Source organism: Theobroma umbraticum, unplaced genomic scaffold, assembly GCF_002168275.2.
Source record: "Theobroma umbraticum cultivar Fairchild unplaced genomic scaffold, ASM216827v3 scaffold_4.1, whole genome shotgun sequence".
Taxonomy (NCBI): Eukaryota; Viridiplantae; Streptophyta; class Magnoliopsida; order Malvales; family Malvaceae; genus Theobroma; species Theobroma umbraticum.
The window spans coordinates 10627582-10644083 of NW_018397258.1; the positions used below are offsets into that span (position 1 = coordinate 10627582).

The window sequence follows — 16502 nt, forward strand, 5'->3', positions numbered from 1 at the left end:
TAATTTGGTTCCCGAAGCAAATAGAGCACTACGGGATTATGCTGTTCCTCTTGTGCAAGGTTTGCACCAAAGCATTAGGAGACCTTCCATCAATGCGAATAATTTCGAAATTAAGCCAGCTTACATTCAGATGATTCAGTCTTCAGTCCAGTTTAGTGGATTACCTAGTGATGATCCTAATTCTCATCTGGTAAATTTCCTAGAGATTTGTGACACCTTCAAGTACAATGGAGTAACTGATGATGCTATTAGATTGAGACTGTTTCCCTTTTCTCTGAGAGATAAAGCAAAAAGTTGGCTTAATTCATTGCCTAATGGGTCTATCACTACATGGGAGGACTTGGCACAAAAGTTTCTAGCAAAATTTTTTCCACCTGCCAAGACTGCAAAGATGAGGAACGATATCACCTCATTCATACAATTTGATGGTGAGTCCTTGTATGAAGCCTGGGAGAGGTTTAAAGAACTACTGAGAAGATGTCCACATCATGGGATTCCTGATTGGTTGCAAGTTCAGACATTCTACAATGGGTTGGTTGGGTCAATAAAAACCATAATTGATGCTGCTGCTGGTGGGGCATTAATGAGTAAGAATGCTGTAGATGCCTACAATTTGTTGGAAGAGATGGCCTCCAATAATTATCAATGGCCTTCAGAAAGGTCAGGCTCGAGAAAAGCTGTTGGAGCTTATGAAATTGATGCACTTGGCACCTTAACTACTCAAGTAGCTGCGTTGTCCAAAAAGCTTGATACACTGGGAGTTCATGCAGTTCAAAATTCATTAGTTGTTTGTGAGATGTGTGGAGATAGTCATTCATATGATCAATGTCCATATAATTCCGAATCAGTCCAGTTCGTGGGGAATTTCAACAGGCAGCAAAATAACCCATACTCCAATACTTATAATCCTGGTTGGAGAAACCACCCCAACTTTTCATGGAGTAACAATGCAGGGCCTTCCAATCCAAAACCCATCATGCCTCCTGGTTTTCAACAACAAGCTAGACCACAATTCCAGAAAGAAGTCCCAATTGGAATAACTCCTCTTGCAATATATATCCAAGACTGATGCAATATTCAAGTCAAGGAGCCGCCTTGAGAAATCTTGAGACCCAAGTGGGACAGCTCGCCAATTCCATCAACAATAGACCTCAAGGTTCCTTACCCAGTGACACACAAATCAATCCTAAGGTAGGACAATGCCAAGCATCACTTTAAGGAGTGGAAAAGAGATTGAAGGGGTGAATCAAAAAGCAGTTGATCTGAGATTGAACATGTGATAAGGAAGGAATGTGTGAGAATGAAATTGAAATTCAACAAAAAGATGATGAACAAGGCTGAAAATCAAGGAACTCTCCAGTCATCCATCCTCCAACACCTTTTCCCAAAGACTTCAAAAGCAAAAGCTTGAAAAGCAATTTCAGAAGTTCCTCAATGTCTTCAAGAAATTACACATAAATATTCCTTTTGCTGAAGCTTTGGAACAAATGCCCAGTTATGTCAAGTTCTTGAAGGACATCCTCTCCAAAAAGAGAAAGCTAGGTGAGTTTGAAACTGTCTTCCTTACAGAAGAGTGTAGTGCAATTCTCCAAATAAAACTGCCACCCAAACTCAAGATCCAGGTAGTTTCACAATCCCTTGCACAATTGGTAATTTATTTTTTACAAAAGCTTTGAGTGATTTAGGTGCAAGTATCAATTTAATGCCTTGGTCAATTTTTGAGAAACTTGGTTTGGGGGAATGCAAACCCACTTCTGTACTTTGCAATTGGCTGATCGTTCCTATGTGTACCGAGTGGAATTATTGAAGATGTTCTTGTCAAGGTTGATAAATTTTATTTTTCCAAGTTGATTTTTTAATTCTTGACATGGAAGAGATAGGCAAATTCCAATCATCCTTGGGAGGCCATTCTTAGCAACTGCTAGAGCGATTGATGTTTGGAAAAGGTGAGCTCACTTTGAGAGTTCAAGACTAACAGGTAACATTTAATATTTTCAAAGCTTTAAATTACCTACGACATCTGAAGACTGTTTTCTGTGAGCATGGTAAATAACTGTCACAAGAGGTTTTCTTAGAGAAAATCCAATGATCCTCTTGAAGCATGTTTAGTTGCTAATCCCGACAGGGATGATGATGAATTTATTGAATATTCTAATTTGTTAAATGCTCACTCCAGATTAAGAACTAATCATCAATTTGAGTCTTTAGATATCTCAGCTTCTTTGATGCCAGCTTCTAAGCCCTCCATTGAGGAACCACCTACTTTGGAACTGAAACCTCTGCCTGATCACTTGAGGTATGCTTTTTTGGAAATCTTTCTACTCTTCCAGTTATTATTTCTGCTGCTCTTACTAACATGCAAGAGGAGAAGTTATTGAGGACACTTAGAGAATTCAAAAAAGCAATAGGATGGACCATAGCCGATATTAAGGGAATTAGCCCTTCTGTTTGCATGCACAAAATCCTCCTTGAGGAAAATTACAAAGCCACAATTGAACAGCAAAGAAGATTGAATCCCATCATGAAAGAAGTAGTCATGAAGGAAATCATCAAGTGGTTGGATGCTGGAATAATCTATCCTATCTCTGATAGCTTATGGGTAAGTCCAATTCAATGTGTTCCTAAGAAAGGAGGAATGACTGTGGTTGCCAATGACAATAATGAGCTCATCCCAACAAGAATGGTGACTGGATGGCGAGTGTGCATGGATTATCGCAAGCTTAACAAAGCTACTAGGAAAGATCACTTCCCTCTTCCATTCATTGATCAAATGTTGGATCGCTTGGCTGGTAAGGAATATTATTGCTTCCTAGATGGTTATTCTGGTTATAACCAAATTGTTATTGCTCCTGAAGATCAAGAAAAGACTACATTTACATGTCCTTATGGCACCTTTGCTTTTAGAAGAATGCCATTTGGATTATGTAATGCACCTGCCACCTTTCAAAGATGTATGATGGCCATATTCACAGACATGGTGGAGAAATGTTTGGAGGTATTTATGGATGATTTTTCCGTCTTTGGAAATAATTTTGATGATTGTCTCTTAAATCTGGCTAAGGTACTCAAGAGATGTGAAGATACAAATTTGGTGCTCAATTGGGAGAAATGTCACTTCATGGTGCGAGAAGGTATTGTCCTGGGGCACAAGATCTCTAGCAGAGGCATTGAGGTAGATAAAGCAAAAATTGAAGCAATTGAGAAATTACCACCTCCAATAAATGTCAAAGGTATTAGAAGTTTTCTTGGTCATGCTGGTTTTTATAGAAGATTTATTAAAGACTTTTCAAAAATTTCTAAACCACTTTGCAATTTATTGGAAAAAGATGTGTCATTTAAGTTTGATAATGAATGTCTTGATGCTTTTGATGAATTGAAGAAAAGATTAATATCTGCACCTATCATAATTAGTCCCGATTGGACTCTCCATTTTGAACTAATGTGTGATGCGAGTGATTATGCGGTGGGAGCTGTTTTGGGACAAAGAAAGGATAAAATCTTTCATTCCATCTATTATGCTAGCAAGACTTTGAATGAGGCCCAGAAAAATTATACGACAACAGAAAAGGAGCTCTTGGCTGTAGTGTTTGCTTTTGACAAATTTCGCTCCTATCTCGTGGGGACAAAGGTGATAGTGTACACTGACCATTCAGCTATCAAATATTTGATTGCCAAGAAGGATGCTAAACCAAGATTGATAAGGTGGATTCTCTTGCTACAAGAGTTTGATCTCGAGATTCGTGATAGAAAAGGAACAGAAAATCAAGTGGCAGACCATCTCTCAAGATTGGAGATTGAAGCTCAAGGTATGAATTCAACCTTAATCAAGGAAACTTTTCCTGATGAACAAATCCTTCAAGTTGGTAAGAAATCACCTCCTTGGTATGCTGATTTTGTGAATTACCTGGTAAGCAATATCATTCCCCCTGATTTTAATTTTTCATCAGAAAAAGAAATTTTTGCATGATGTGAAATTTTATTTTTGGGATGAGCCTTACTTGCTCAAGCAATGTAAAGACCAAATCTTCAGAAAATGTGTTCCGGAAGAAGAGATGCAAAGTGTGCTTCACCATTGTCATTCTTCAGATTATGGAGGACACTTTGGAGGAATAAGGACTGCTGCTAAAGTCCTCCAATCAGGTTTGTATTGGCCTACATTATTTAAAGATGCTCATAATTTTGTTTTGCATTGTGACAGGTGCCAAAGAATGGGTAATATCTCAAGGCGACATGAGATGCCTCTCAACAACATCCTGGAGATAGAAATTTTTGATATATGGGGTATTGACTTCATGGGTCCATTCATATCTTCATACAACAATAAATACATTTTGCTTGCTGTTGATTATGTCTCCAAGTGGGTTGAAGCGGCAGCCTTTCCTCATAATGATTCAAAGGTGGTGATGAATTTCATCAAGAAGAATATTTTCACTCGATTTGGCACTCCAAGGGCAATTATTAGTGATGAGGGGAGTCACTTTTGTAACAAGTTTTTTGATGCACTTTTGGCAAAATATGGAGTTAAACACAAGGTTGCAACTGCATACCATCCTCAAACTAGTGGCCAAGCGGAAGTATCAAATAGAGAAATCAAGAGGATTTTGGAGAAAACAGTGTGTCCCACAAGAAAGGATTGGGCAAGAAGATTGGATGATGCACTGTGGGCATATAGGACTGCTTACAAGACCCCTATTGGTATGTCTCCATATAAGTTGGTCTTTGGCAAAGCTTGTCACTTACCGGTGGAACTTGAACACAATGCTTATTGGGCTGTGAAGAAGTTAAATTTTGATTCACAAGCAGCAGGTGAGCAAAGGTTGTTGCAATTAAATGAACTTGATGAATTTCGCCTTCAAGCTTATGAGAATGCCAAACTCTATAAAGAGAAAACAAAGCAATGGCATGACAAGAAGATAATAGAAAGAAGCTTTGAGCCGGGACAATCAGTGTTACTCTATAATTCTCGTTTGAAATTATTTCCGGGAAAGCTCAAATCAAGATGGTCTGGTCCTTTCATTGTCAACAAGGTACTTCCACATGGAGCAATCGAAGTTACAGGGACAGATGGTCAAAAATTTAAAGTCAATGGACAAAGATTGAAGCATTATTGGGGAGGCAAAATTAATCGTCAAACATTCTCAATACACTTGCTTGACATGGCCTAGAGTCCGAGTCAGTCTAGCCGAAGACTATAAATGAAGCGCTTCTTGGGAGGCAACCCAAGATATTTTTTTTTTCTAAGTTTAGTTGTTATTTTAGTTAGTTCTTGTTTTTCTATTTAAATAAGTAGTTTTAATCTCTCCCTAGCTTGTTTTGCTGTGTATGTAGATTTGGAAAGCATGAAGATAAGGAGAAAGAAGATTAGAGCTTTCAAGGAACTACCAGCATTGATAGGGAAGTTTCTTTTTCTTATTCTTTTTAACTTTTCACATTGAGGACAATGTGCAATTTAAGTTTGGGGGAAGGTTTTATTGTTATTAGTTTTTGTGATAGTTTATGTTAATTTATTTTCGTTATTTTTTCAACTAGATTTACTTGTGCCAGCTTCATTTAATTTACCTATCCAATGATGAGAAATCAGTTATTTCCTATCTTGAATTCTTCAAAACACGTGAATATTGTTTGGTGTTATGTAAATTCTCATGCTAAGCTTTGCCATTAGGTTGAAATTTCTACATTTTGAGCACTATGTCTTTTCCTTAGATTTATTGTATATATTTAGAAAAGGTTTATGTGAATGCAAAATTTTGAATTATGTATTATGTTCTAGAATTTGTTTGATTCTCTCTCGAGGCGAAATCCTAGGCTATACTTAGTTAAGGAGATGATTTAGGCCATTTTTGGACCGATTGAGCCTTTTGTAGCCTTCCTTTACATAAATTATCCTCAGTTTCCCCCTTTGAGCCTAATGACATCTTTTCTTTGTTTGAACACTTAATTTTTAGCCTAGACCCTTATAATAATATTTGCAACAATTCTTGCATCCCTCATTCCTAAGTGCATAAGTCAATTTAGAATGTGTTATGAGCCACATAGTGAAAGAGGTAGTCAAGACAAAAAAAAAAAAAACGATGAAAAGTTCAAAAATATGATTGTACTCTCATCTCATTGCCCAATAAAGAATTAAGTTTGGGGGTATGAAATTGAGAAAAGAAAAAGGGAAAGAAAGAATGAAGTGTTGAACAAAAGAAAAACTTTGATGGAGAAGGGGTATACTAAGTGAAGGAAAATAAAGCTCTGAATGGCATCCAGATTGACTATGTGCTTAGGGTGATTTGAGCTATACATTATCCCATATCCAACCTTAACCCTAGCCATACATTACAAGCTAATTAAAGTCCTATTGATCTTTAACATAGTGTTAGCCTACATTAGTGGAGAGAGGGATGAAAAGCAAACTTATGGAGTTAATTATTAATTTAAATTTTGCATGATATAAATTTATCCAGATTGTCAATATTCTAAGTGAAGAGATGACACACACACACGGAATTTAACTTAATGATAGTTTGCATTTGAATTGAGACATGAACTTGAAATAATATTTATGTGTTGCCTAGAGTTATGAATATGGATTAACTATTGAGGATATTAAAAGTAATTAATGAAATGGTGCAATTGAAGTCTAATTAAATGTTTTCATGTTTACGTTATTGCATGTTGTTTTATGTTTTGCTCGAGGACTAGCAAAATCTTAAGTTTGGGGGTGTGATAACTCTATTATATAGAGTTATTTTGACTCATTTTGGGAGCTTAAGTAGCTAGATCTTTGAGATTTTATGTTCGAATTTTAGCATTATAGGTGTTTTTTTAGTTTAAGTTTGATTATTTGTTAAGTGATTAATTTAAGTTATTTTAGTTAAATTTTAGGTTATTTTATTTTAAATTACTTTAAGAGTAGTTATTGCTAATTTCTCCTATGGCTTTTGTAGGAAATTGATGAAAAAGACTCATTTGATGAAAATCAGTGCAAGTATGGTGATAGCTTCATTCGTATATGTTTCAATATTTTGACCATATCTCTTTAAAAAACTCCAAATGAGGATGTAAAGACTGAACATGATGCAGTATTTGGAGCAAATCTTTCAATCCAGAAGTCCAATTGATGTGATTTTTAATCCATTAGAAAGTTAAGAGACAGGGATAAAACTTTTATGTTTACTACTTTGCCCAGTTCTTAACATATCAGGGTGAAACTCATGTTTGAAGTTGATAGACTGCCACAGTGCTGGGAGAACAAGGCTGCAGCGTTGATGAAAGGAAGCACATACAAAATTCCAGAGAGCTCAACGCTGCAGCGCTGGAGAAGTAGCGCCGCAGCGCTACGCGACTTCCCTAAAAAAATAAAGGACATTAACGGAATTCGCAAAATTAGGTTATTTGGAGCCTATTTAAGGAGACTTTTTCAGAGATTTTTGAGGCAGCAAGAGAGCAGCAAGAGAGGCAGCAAAGGAGGCAGCAAGAAACTATTCTGGAGATTTGGAGCCAAGAACAAAGCAAGGAAAACAGAGAATTGGAGAGAGAATCAAGATCATACATCTTAACTATTAGTTTTCTCTCTTACCTTTGTGTTTTTTTCTTATTTTCTTTGACTTGGATTCATGGCTAAATTTCTTTGGATATTGTCTTTATTAGATATTATGAACTAATTTATTTTTCTAGGATTGCAATTGACTCACATGTAATCTAGATTTTTAATCACTTTCTTGCTTATTTTCAATGGGATTTGAATTGTTTATTCCAATTTGTTCTTAATGCTTTTAATGCATGGCCACCAATTAAATTGATCTAGAAACCTAAACAAACTTGGGAAAGGGAGTTTAGTGTAGACTAAAATTGGGATAGCATATGATCATATTAAGTGATTTGCGTATAGGATAGGGATATACCTATAGGCCATATGTAGCCAAATTAGAGCCTGAACTTAATGAGTTTGTTTAATTTCAATTCACATAGGGATATAGTGTTTTGGTTAAAATAGATATTTTATTAAGATGAGTTGGGAGACCCTTATAAATAATTTAGGACTCTAGGTTAGCAATTGAAACCATTGAGATAAGTTAAGGAAGAGAGGTAAGACTTAGATGAAGTGTGAGGGATATTGTAATCCTAGGCTTGTTTGATTTGATATTTATTTGAGTATTTATTATATTTTGATTTTTCTTAATTTTATTCTGCTATAACTTAGTTTGATTTGATATTATTTTGATATTGTTTGGATAAGATTAATTTGCAATAATTTTAGTACTTAGTAAACTTTTAGATCCAATTCCCTGCGGGATCGCATTACTCTACTCGCTAATATATTAATCTTATTCGATACGTATACTTGCGTGGTAGAATTTTAACTGACATTTGTCACTTTTAAAGTAGAAAATTTTCTAAGTTTGGAACGGGTCAAAATACGTAATTTTTATAGAATAATATTTTGGAAATAAAAATTGGTGGTAATGATTCCTTTGATTTTAAAAATTAGTCACGTAATTCCAATGCCTAAAAATAGTCAAGTAATGCCAATGCCTAAAAATAGTCAAGTAATGCCTTAGTCACACAATGTGATGCCAGATGTGGGGCATGCAATACCTATGTCATGTAATGCAATGCTGGATGTGGGATCACGCAATGCCTAATAATGCCTCAAAACCAGTCACTGTATTCACTAAGTCTTGCCATATATAATAACCAATCATGTAATGGCTAATATGGGGTCACAAAATGCCCACTATGGAGTCATGCAATACTGAATGTCTAGTCATGCAGGCTTTAACCGATTACAGCACCTTATTTGAAGAGAAAATTGTCACATAAGAACTTCTAAAAATAGGAAAAAAAGTAAGGAGCAAGAGGGATAGAAAACCACCCATTCAAAATGTGGGCTAACCGGCTAAGATACCACACCTTAAAACTCATCAAATTCTTATAACACCCACAACCTAGAAATAAAAACCTTAACCTAGATTTCCTTTAAAATCTATCATTCATCTCTCTTGTTGTAAGTTCACTTGAGAAACTCGAAGTTTCCAACATCATCGAAATCAATGGTCAAAACTTCTCTGACTAGCAAAGTTACTAACAAGGGTAAAGAAAAGAGGCCAGTTGAGGATTTTTCTACCTTAACACTTACGAAAAAGGGGAAAATGGCTCTTGATTCTCCAATTACAACAAAAGGTATTTTCATAAAAAAGGTAAGCCTTTAGCCTCATGATTTTAGAACCAAGCACATGCTGATAGGCATAAGAGAATTGAAAATGAAAGCATATCATGTGAAAAAGTTGTTGATTGGGGAAGCTTTAATCAAAACCTTTCAGTTAAGGTTGACTTATTTAGGTTCTTTGACAAGCTTAAAGTTAAAGGTCTAAGCACCTTTTGAGATTATTTATTATAGCCCAGCCCTTGCTAGAGAATTTTACTCCAACATAGCCCTGAATAAAGATGAGCTGGAAAATCTTAGTGATTTTGTAAAGGATGGGTTAAATGTGTTCTTGAGTGGAAAAGAATTTAAAGTGACGGTCATTAATATTGAGAAGCTACTAAAAATAGAGTATCAAGTAGGAGAATTCTCAATTCTCCAAGCTATGACTCATCACCCATGTGGAACTCAATCGTAAGAAGAAAAGAAAAATGCTCGCCAACAAGTTATGCTAGTCAGTTAAAAAATGCATAACTAAGGGCTTTCCATTATTTTCTGGCCTGCACATTGCATGGAAGGACTAATAGTTTCAACCATGTTAGTGCTCAAGATTTGTGGATGATGGAAGCTATTGTAAATGAAAACCTTCTGAATGTAGTAAAACATATGATAAAAAGAATGAGAGGAACTTCTCGAGGATATAAGACCAATCTACCATATTGAAACATTATCTCCTCTCTAGTTAAGAACAAAAAAGTGTTGAGCACTAGGTACCATGCTAATTAGACCAAGAGAAAGGATCAGGGTGTCTTCATTGGAAGTTTTTAGAAAATGGGATATAAGCTTGAGCTAGATAAGTCTATAAAATTTATCCAAGGTAGCCTAGTTCCTCCTACCCTTAAACCTCTTTCCATTCCTCCATCTAGGGTTAGTTAAGATCCACATAAGGTTTAACAATGAAATGGGTGTACTAGTTTATGCTTTTTATGGTTAATGTTTCTATGCTGATGATTATGAATTGACTATTTCATGGATTAACTATCATGGGTTGTGGAATGCTTATGGTTATTGGTTTTATTATTATATTGGCTATTATGTGCTGATGGACTATTATGTGTGGTTGATGGTTGTGTAATGTTGATAATTGTTGAAGAAGTGTGCACATTCATACAGATTATATTTGCAATAACAGATTTAAATTTCTTTAGTTTGCATGATAAATTTTAATTCTCCTAATAAAATTGATGATTAAAGGCAAGCAAAGAAGTTTACTCAATTCAAAGATAGGTTAATTAGTCATGGATTTGAGAGAAATGAAGGGGGAAAATGTTTAAAAGAGAGAATCTATCGATAGATCTGTGTATCTATCGATAGTTTCCAAGCCTCTTTGTTTTGCAAAGTTCTTGGATGGTCATCTATCGATGGTTAGTGTAATATATTGATAGATGTTCATCAAAATGCCTTTCCATGCTTCTTACAAACTAGTCATGCAATGCCTATCTACCAGTCACGTAATGCCTTATTCGATAGTAATAAAATGATTAAAAACCATTCACGCAATGCCTAAGTTATGTAATGACTAAAAACCAGTCACACAATGCCTTTGTTATGCAATGCATATCAACTAGGCATGCAACGTGTTATTGATAAATCTTGGTATCTATTGATAGATTTTTTTAACACTATGACTTGAGAGCCTATTCTATCAATAGATAGTGATATCTATCAATAGATCGTGCCTTACCAATCATTTCTACTACCAGCTAGTGGAATATATTGACAGATGTTCATCCAGATTGCCTTCCCATGCTTCTACAAACTAGTCACACAATGCCTAAGGCATGCAATGACTAAGTCACGCAATGATAAAGTTTAATTCCCTTAATAATGACTTAAAACCAGCCACAAAATAACTAAGTTACGCAATGCCCTAGCAACCAATCATGCAATGGCTCAAAAAATATCACACAATGCCTTATCAAGTAGTCACGCATTCCATAAGTCATGCTATGCCCATATGCATACTCATGGACTCTAGATTGTAAATTGTGTAATCTATCTACAAAAGATATGAATAAAAAATAAACAAAGTTACTTTGCATTTTGACAATTGTTAAGCCAATAGCTTCATTACTATTTTGGTTAAAGCCAATAGCTTCGTTACATTGCATTTCGACACTTGTTGCATTCTTTTAATGTTTAGCTTGATGATCTGCAATGTATATTTCCTTCGTTATTGTTTTGGTTACTGGCTAGGTATGTAGGGTATCTTGAAGCCTTCAACACCATACATATATGTTACATTAGGTTAATATTGCCAATGGCTTTTGAACAATTTTTTTAAAGTAACTTTGTTTATTATTGCCAATATTGTGAAGTGTTAATTAGATAAAAATTCCATTAACCAGTTAAAGTATTAGATTTATTAAGGTATGATTAGAATAAAATTAATAAATTATTATCATGTTAGGTGAAATAGATATAATTGAGACAAGCAATAACACAAAGTGTAATTTTTTTCATAATAATCAATGTTACTTTACAAACTCAAGTTTGAATTGAAAAAATAAACAAAGTTACAAACTTAATTCTCAACATTATTGGCAAAAATCTCTAGTGAAAATCTTTTCCTCAAGCCTCCAATGGCGTTTGTCTTCAGAGTTTGGTCACATGTATCGATTAGCCACTCAAGGGAAAAAATTACATAATCTGCGTAGTTGTTCCCATCCTTTTATGCTAGGGTTTCCACATTTAAGTGCCAGCTCATCAACGTCCAAGGTTATTTTTTACGACGCGCATGGTTAAAGTTCTCAAATTAGTGGCATATAATAGGCAACAATGTCGTTAGGCAATGCATCTACTTCTCATGTAATTCGAACAAAATTGAATCTGATGACCATACGAGGAGTCCACTAGCGTTATACCCCATTTGACCAAGTTAATATGCATTAAAACCCAATGGCCCTCAAAATGGCATGACACTAAAATCTAGTCCACCTCATACCATGGTTTCCCCCATAGTAAACTCTCACCCCTGGCATATTCAAGTAGATGTTCAGGCATAACCACTTTCGTTAGCTTAAATTTCTAATCATAAGGTTAAGGGTCCATTTCACAGCACAAGCCAAGCAAAATCAACTATCAATTAAGTTACACTCAACAGTTAGACGCCATGAACTAAAACCCTAAACAAATATTTTAATAATTAAAAACTCATCATATTGAATGTTATGTCTTGATCTTGTACTCGCAAGGTAAATTCTTCTTTCTTAACATCAATGAGTGCTTTGGTAGTGTGTAAGAAAGGTCTTCTAGGGACAATAGGAACCTCTATATCCTCCCCCATATCAAGAACTATAAATTCTACTGAAAATATAAATTTATCCACCTTTACAAGCACATCTTCCATTATACCTCTCAGATAGGTGAAATTACTATCTACCAATTATAGAGTCACAGTGGTGGGCTTAATTTCCCTCAAACCCAACTTATTGTAAATTGACAAAGGCATCAAATACTCGCCCCTAAATCACTCAAATCCTTGACAAAGATTAAAGCACCAATTATGCATGGAGTAGTAAAACTACTTGGGTCCTTAAGTTTAGAAGGGAGTTTATTCTGAATAATTGCAGTACATTTTTCAGTGAGTGCTTCTGCCTTAAACTCACCCAACCTCCTATTCTTAGATAAAATGTCTTTCAAAAATTTAACATATGAAGGCATTTGCTTCAATGCCTTTGCAATTAGAATGTCGATGTGAAGCCTTTTAAACAACTCCATAAATTTTTGAAACTAGCTCTCTTTTTGTTGTTTCTTGAACTATTGAGGAAAATATGGTGGTAGAGTTGCCTTAGTCTCTTTCATTGGACATTGCTCACTAGAACTTGCAATCTACGTCGCACTCTCATTGATATTTTTTTTTTGTGCAACTTTCTATGGCTCATTTTCAACCTCTTTACCACTTCTCAAAGTGATGGCCTTGACATGTTCTTTACTTTCCCTAATCAGATTTTCTTTTGTATCACTTGGTAGTATTTCTAGAGATTTATTGTTTAATAAATTGGCAATTTGACCATCTTGAATCTCGAGGTTTCATAGTGATGCCGCTTGACTTTGGATGATGCTATTAGTCAGTGTCATGAACTGCCTTAGCAAATCCTGCACAGTTGGTTTCATTTCTAAGATAAGCACTCTTGCTTACTATTGGAATCTTGGAGGTTTATTCGACCTTGAAATTGAGGATGATCCTTGATTATTGGTCCAAGAGAAGTTTGGATGGTTCCTCTACCTTAGATTATAAGTGCTAAGGTAAGGATTATTTTGCTGTTATTCCCCACAGATTGAACTATTTCTATCAAACTTTGACACCGATGGCTTGTATGATCATTTCCACAATACTCACAAGCTACAAGAGGACTTTGAATAGAGTTAATATTAAAAGATTCAAGTTTTTAGTTAGAACTACTACTTATGCGGATAGTGCTGAAATGGCATCTATATCATGAATTCTAGCTACTCTCCTATGTATTGATCATTCTGTTGGCCACTGGTAGTTGTTTGTAGCCATCTATTCTAATAAATTGTATGCCTCATCAATTGATTTAGCCATTAAAGCTCCTCCTGCAATGGTATTAATGGTAGTCTGGACATGACCACTCAAACCATGGTAGAAAGTTTGCACTTGAAGCCACTTTGGAAAACCATGATAAGGATAACATCGAAGTAATTCTTTATATCTTTCCCAAGCCTTGTACAATAATTCAAATTCTTATTGCCTGAATGATTTGATATCATTCCTCATTTTCATTGTCTTGGCCAAAGGAAATATGTTGGCAAGGCATTTTTGAGCAAAATCATCCCATGTTGTTATTGAGTCAGTGGGGAGCGCAATCAGCCATGCTTTAGTTTTATCCCTCAATGAGGAAGGGAAAAGCTTTAAACAGATAGTATCATCTGTGACACCATTGTATTTGAAAGTATCACATATCTCCAAGAAGTTTGATATATGGCCATTTGGATCATTGATTAGTAGACCCCCAAACTGCACTGAAGTTTGAATTATAGTGATGATGGTTGGCTTGAACTCAAAATTGTTGGCTTGAATAGTTAGCCTTCAAATGTTCAATGGAATCTCTTGCACCAATGGAACAACATAATTGCTTAAGCAACGATTTTCAGCTATTACTTATTCTTAGATTTGATGTTCAACCTGTTGATCAGCCATTATATTTGTTTAAACAAAACCTTGTTGATTCTCTCATCAAAGTCTGCGGAATGTTCTCTTAATCTTAGATCACAAGGCACAATCTCTAAGCTTTTTGCTCTTCTCATACAATGACAAAATGAACCTGCAAAACAAAGAAATAAAACTTAAATTAAGCGTAATCTATGAAATTTTAATATTGAAAAATAATAAAGAAAATAAAATCCTCAACAATGACGCAAAAAGCTTGTTCAATTTTTATGCAAATGCTCGTTATCACAAACAAGTAATATAGGAATAAGTACAATAACATTCTCACAAGGATTTGTTCATAATTTTTTACTAAGTACTAAAATTTTATAACAAATTCATCTTATTTATGTAACTAAAATTTTAGAATATTAATTAAAACTAATTTAAAATAGGTTCTAAATTAACTAACAGAAATTAAAGTTACTTGCGAAAGACAATAAACTAAAGACTTAGGATTATGGGTCATTCAACACTTCATTTGATACCAACTTTTCTTATTATTTATCTTCTTGGGTAGTTTTTCTAACTTAGAATCCAAAGCTATATACAAGTCTTCGTTGAGATACTTGCACAAATATCTAACTTAATTAATTCACCATATGTTTATAAGAATCTATTAAATTAAGTTCATTACGGTAGTGTTTTAATTTGGCTATGTATGACAATGGCAAATGTCTACTTGAATCGCAAATTAGATCACCTAAATGAATAGAACATACAATATTCAAATCTTAGTCAATTCTAAAATCTCTTTGTCAAGTCTCAAGTAGATTCACAAATTAATTAATTGTTGATTTAGAAATTAGAAGCATTAAGAACAAATTTGAATAAGCAAAATTATACCCATTCATGATAAACAAAAAAGAAACTAATACTCAAACTACATGTTGAAAGTCACCATAATCCTAGAAAAACAAATTAGTTCTTTATATCTAAGTAAAACATTATTCAAAGTAATTTAGCCATGAATTCAAGTTAAAGACAATAAGAAAAACACAAAATAGGGAAAGCTTTGTGATCTCGATTCTCTTTTAATTTCTCTTCTTCTCTTGTTTGATTCTTAGCTCTAAATATCCAGAATAACTGTTGCCATTCTCTCTCTAATTTTTTTTTAAAAAGTCCTTAAATAAGCACAGATTAACATAATTTCAAAATTTCTCACCAAAAAATTTATTTTTAAAAATAGACTCTAGTGCTGCAGCTTTTAAGTGTTTTGACTTGTTTTGTTTTCTTGGTGTAGTACTCTTTTTTTAACACAGATTTTGACTACATTCCAACTCGAATTGGGAAAAGTGACAAACAGAAAAGTTGTAGCCCTTCCTCTAAGCTTTCTATTGGTTTAAGAATCACCTTATTTGGAGTTTGGTAGAAAAAGTTGTAGTAAAAATACCACAACTTTTTTAGCAAATTTTGCGCCTAACCATGTTGCACAATTCACTTGCATGAAGCTTTTTACACTTGCGAACCCTCAAAATAGAGACTAAATTAGTGATTTCTCAAATTAAGATTTTTGATATGAAAATGAACTCAAATTACTAAAATTAAAAATAATTCAAATGCATTAAACTAAATAAAGAAAAATATAAAAAATACATAAATTAACTTGAAAACACAAGGACTTAGCTATATTTTATAATCAAAATGTTACAAAATAACTCTATATCATAGAGTTATCACTTACCAAGGAGACAACATTCACAAGATCCATATGATTCATAGTCAAATAGATTTAGATAACCTTGTTTATATAACTTGGCTATCCTCGTCTCATTGATATGACCAAGTCTATAATGCCAGATGTAGGTTTGATTTGGATTTTCTTTTCTAGCTTTCTTGACATCTATATTGAGCGTTGGGCTATCAAAATCCCTAACATAAAGTCCTTCATGACATGTTGCGAATCTATAAAAGATATCTTTTAGAATGACAGTGCGATAATTACCCTTCATACTAAATTCAAAATCATTATTCTTAGCTAGGTATGAAACTGAAATGATGTTTCTAGTTAATGCCAGCAGACAATAGCACTTTTTTAGCTCTAGTACTAAGCTTGATGGTAAAATGAGATCACAAGCTCGACGACAATTGCTACAATTTTTGCACCATTGCCCACTCTTAAGACTACCTCACTTTTAC

At 34.4% G+C, this 16502-nt stretch overlaps 1 non-coding gene across 1 annotated transcript; it reads right to left on the reverse strand.

The window, feature by feature from the left end:
- Positions 1 to 388: 388 nt before the first annotated feature.
- Positions 389 to 495, reverse strand: LOC149527411 (small nucleolar RNA R71). The gene has a single exon (XR_016351087.1). It is a non-coding gene; the product is annotated as a small nucleolar RNA R71 (small nucleolar RNA).
- Positions 496 to 16502: the final 16007 nt, after the last annotated feature.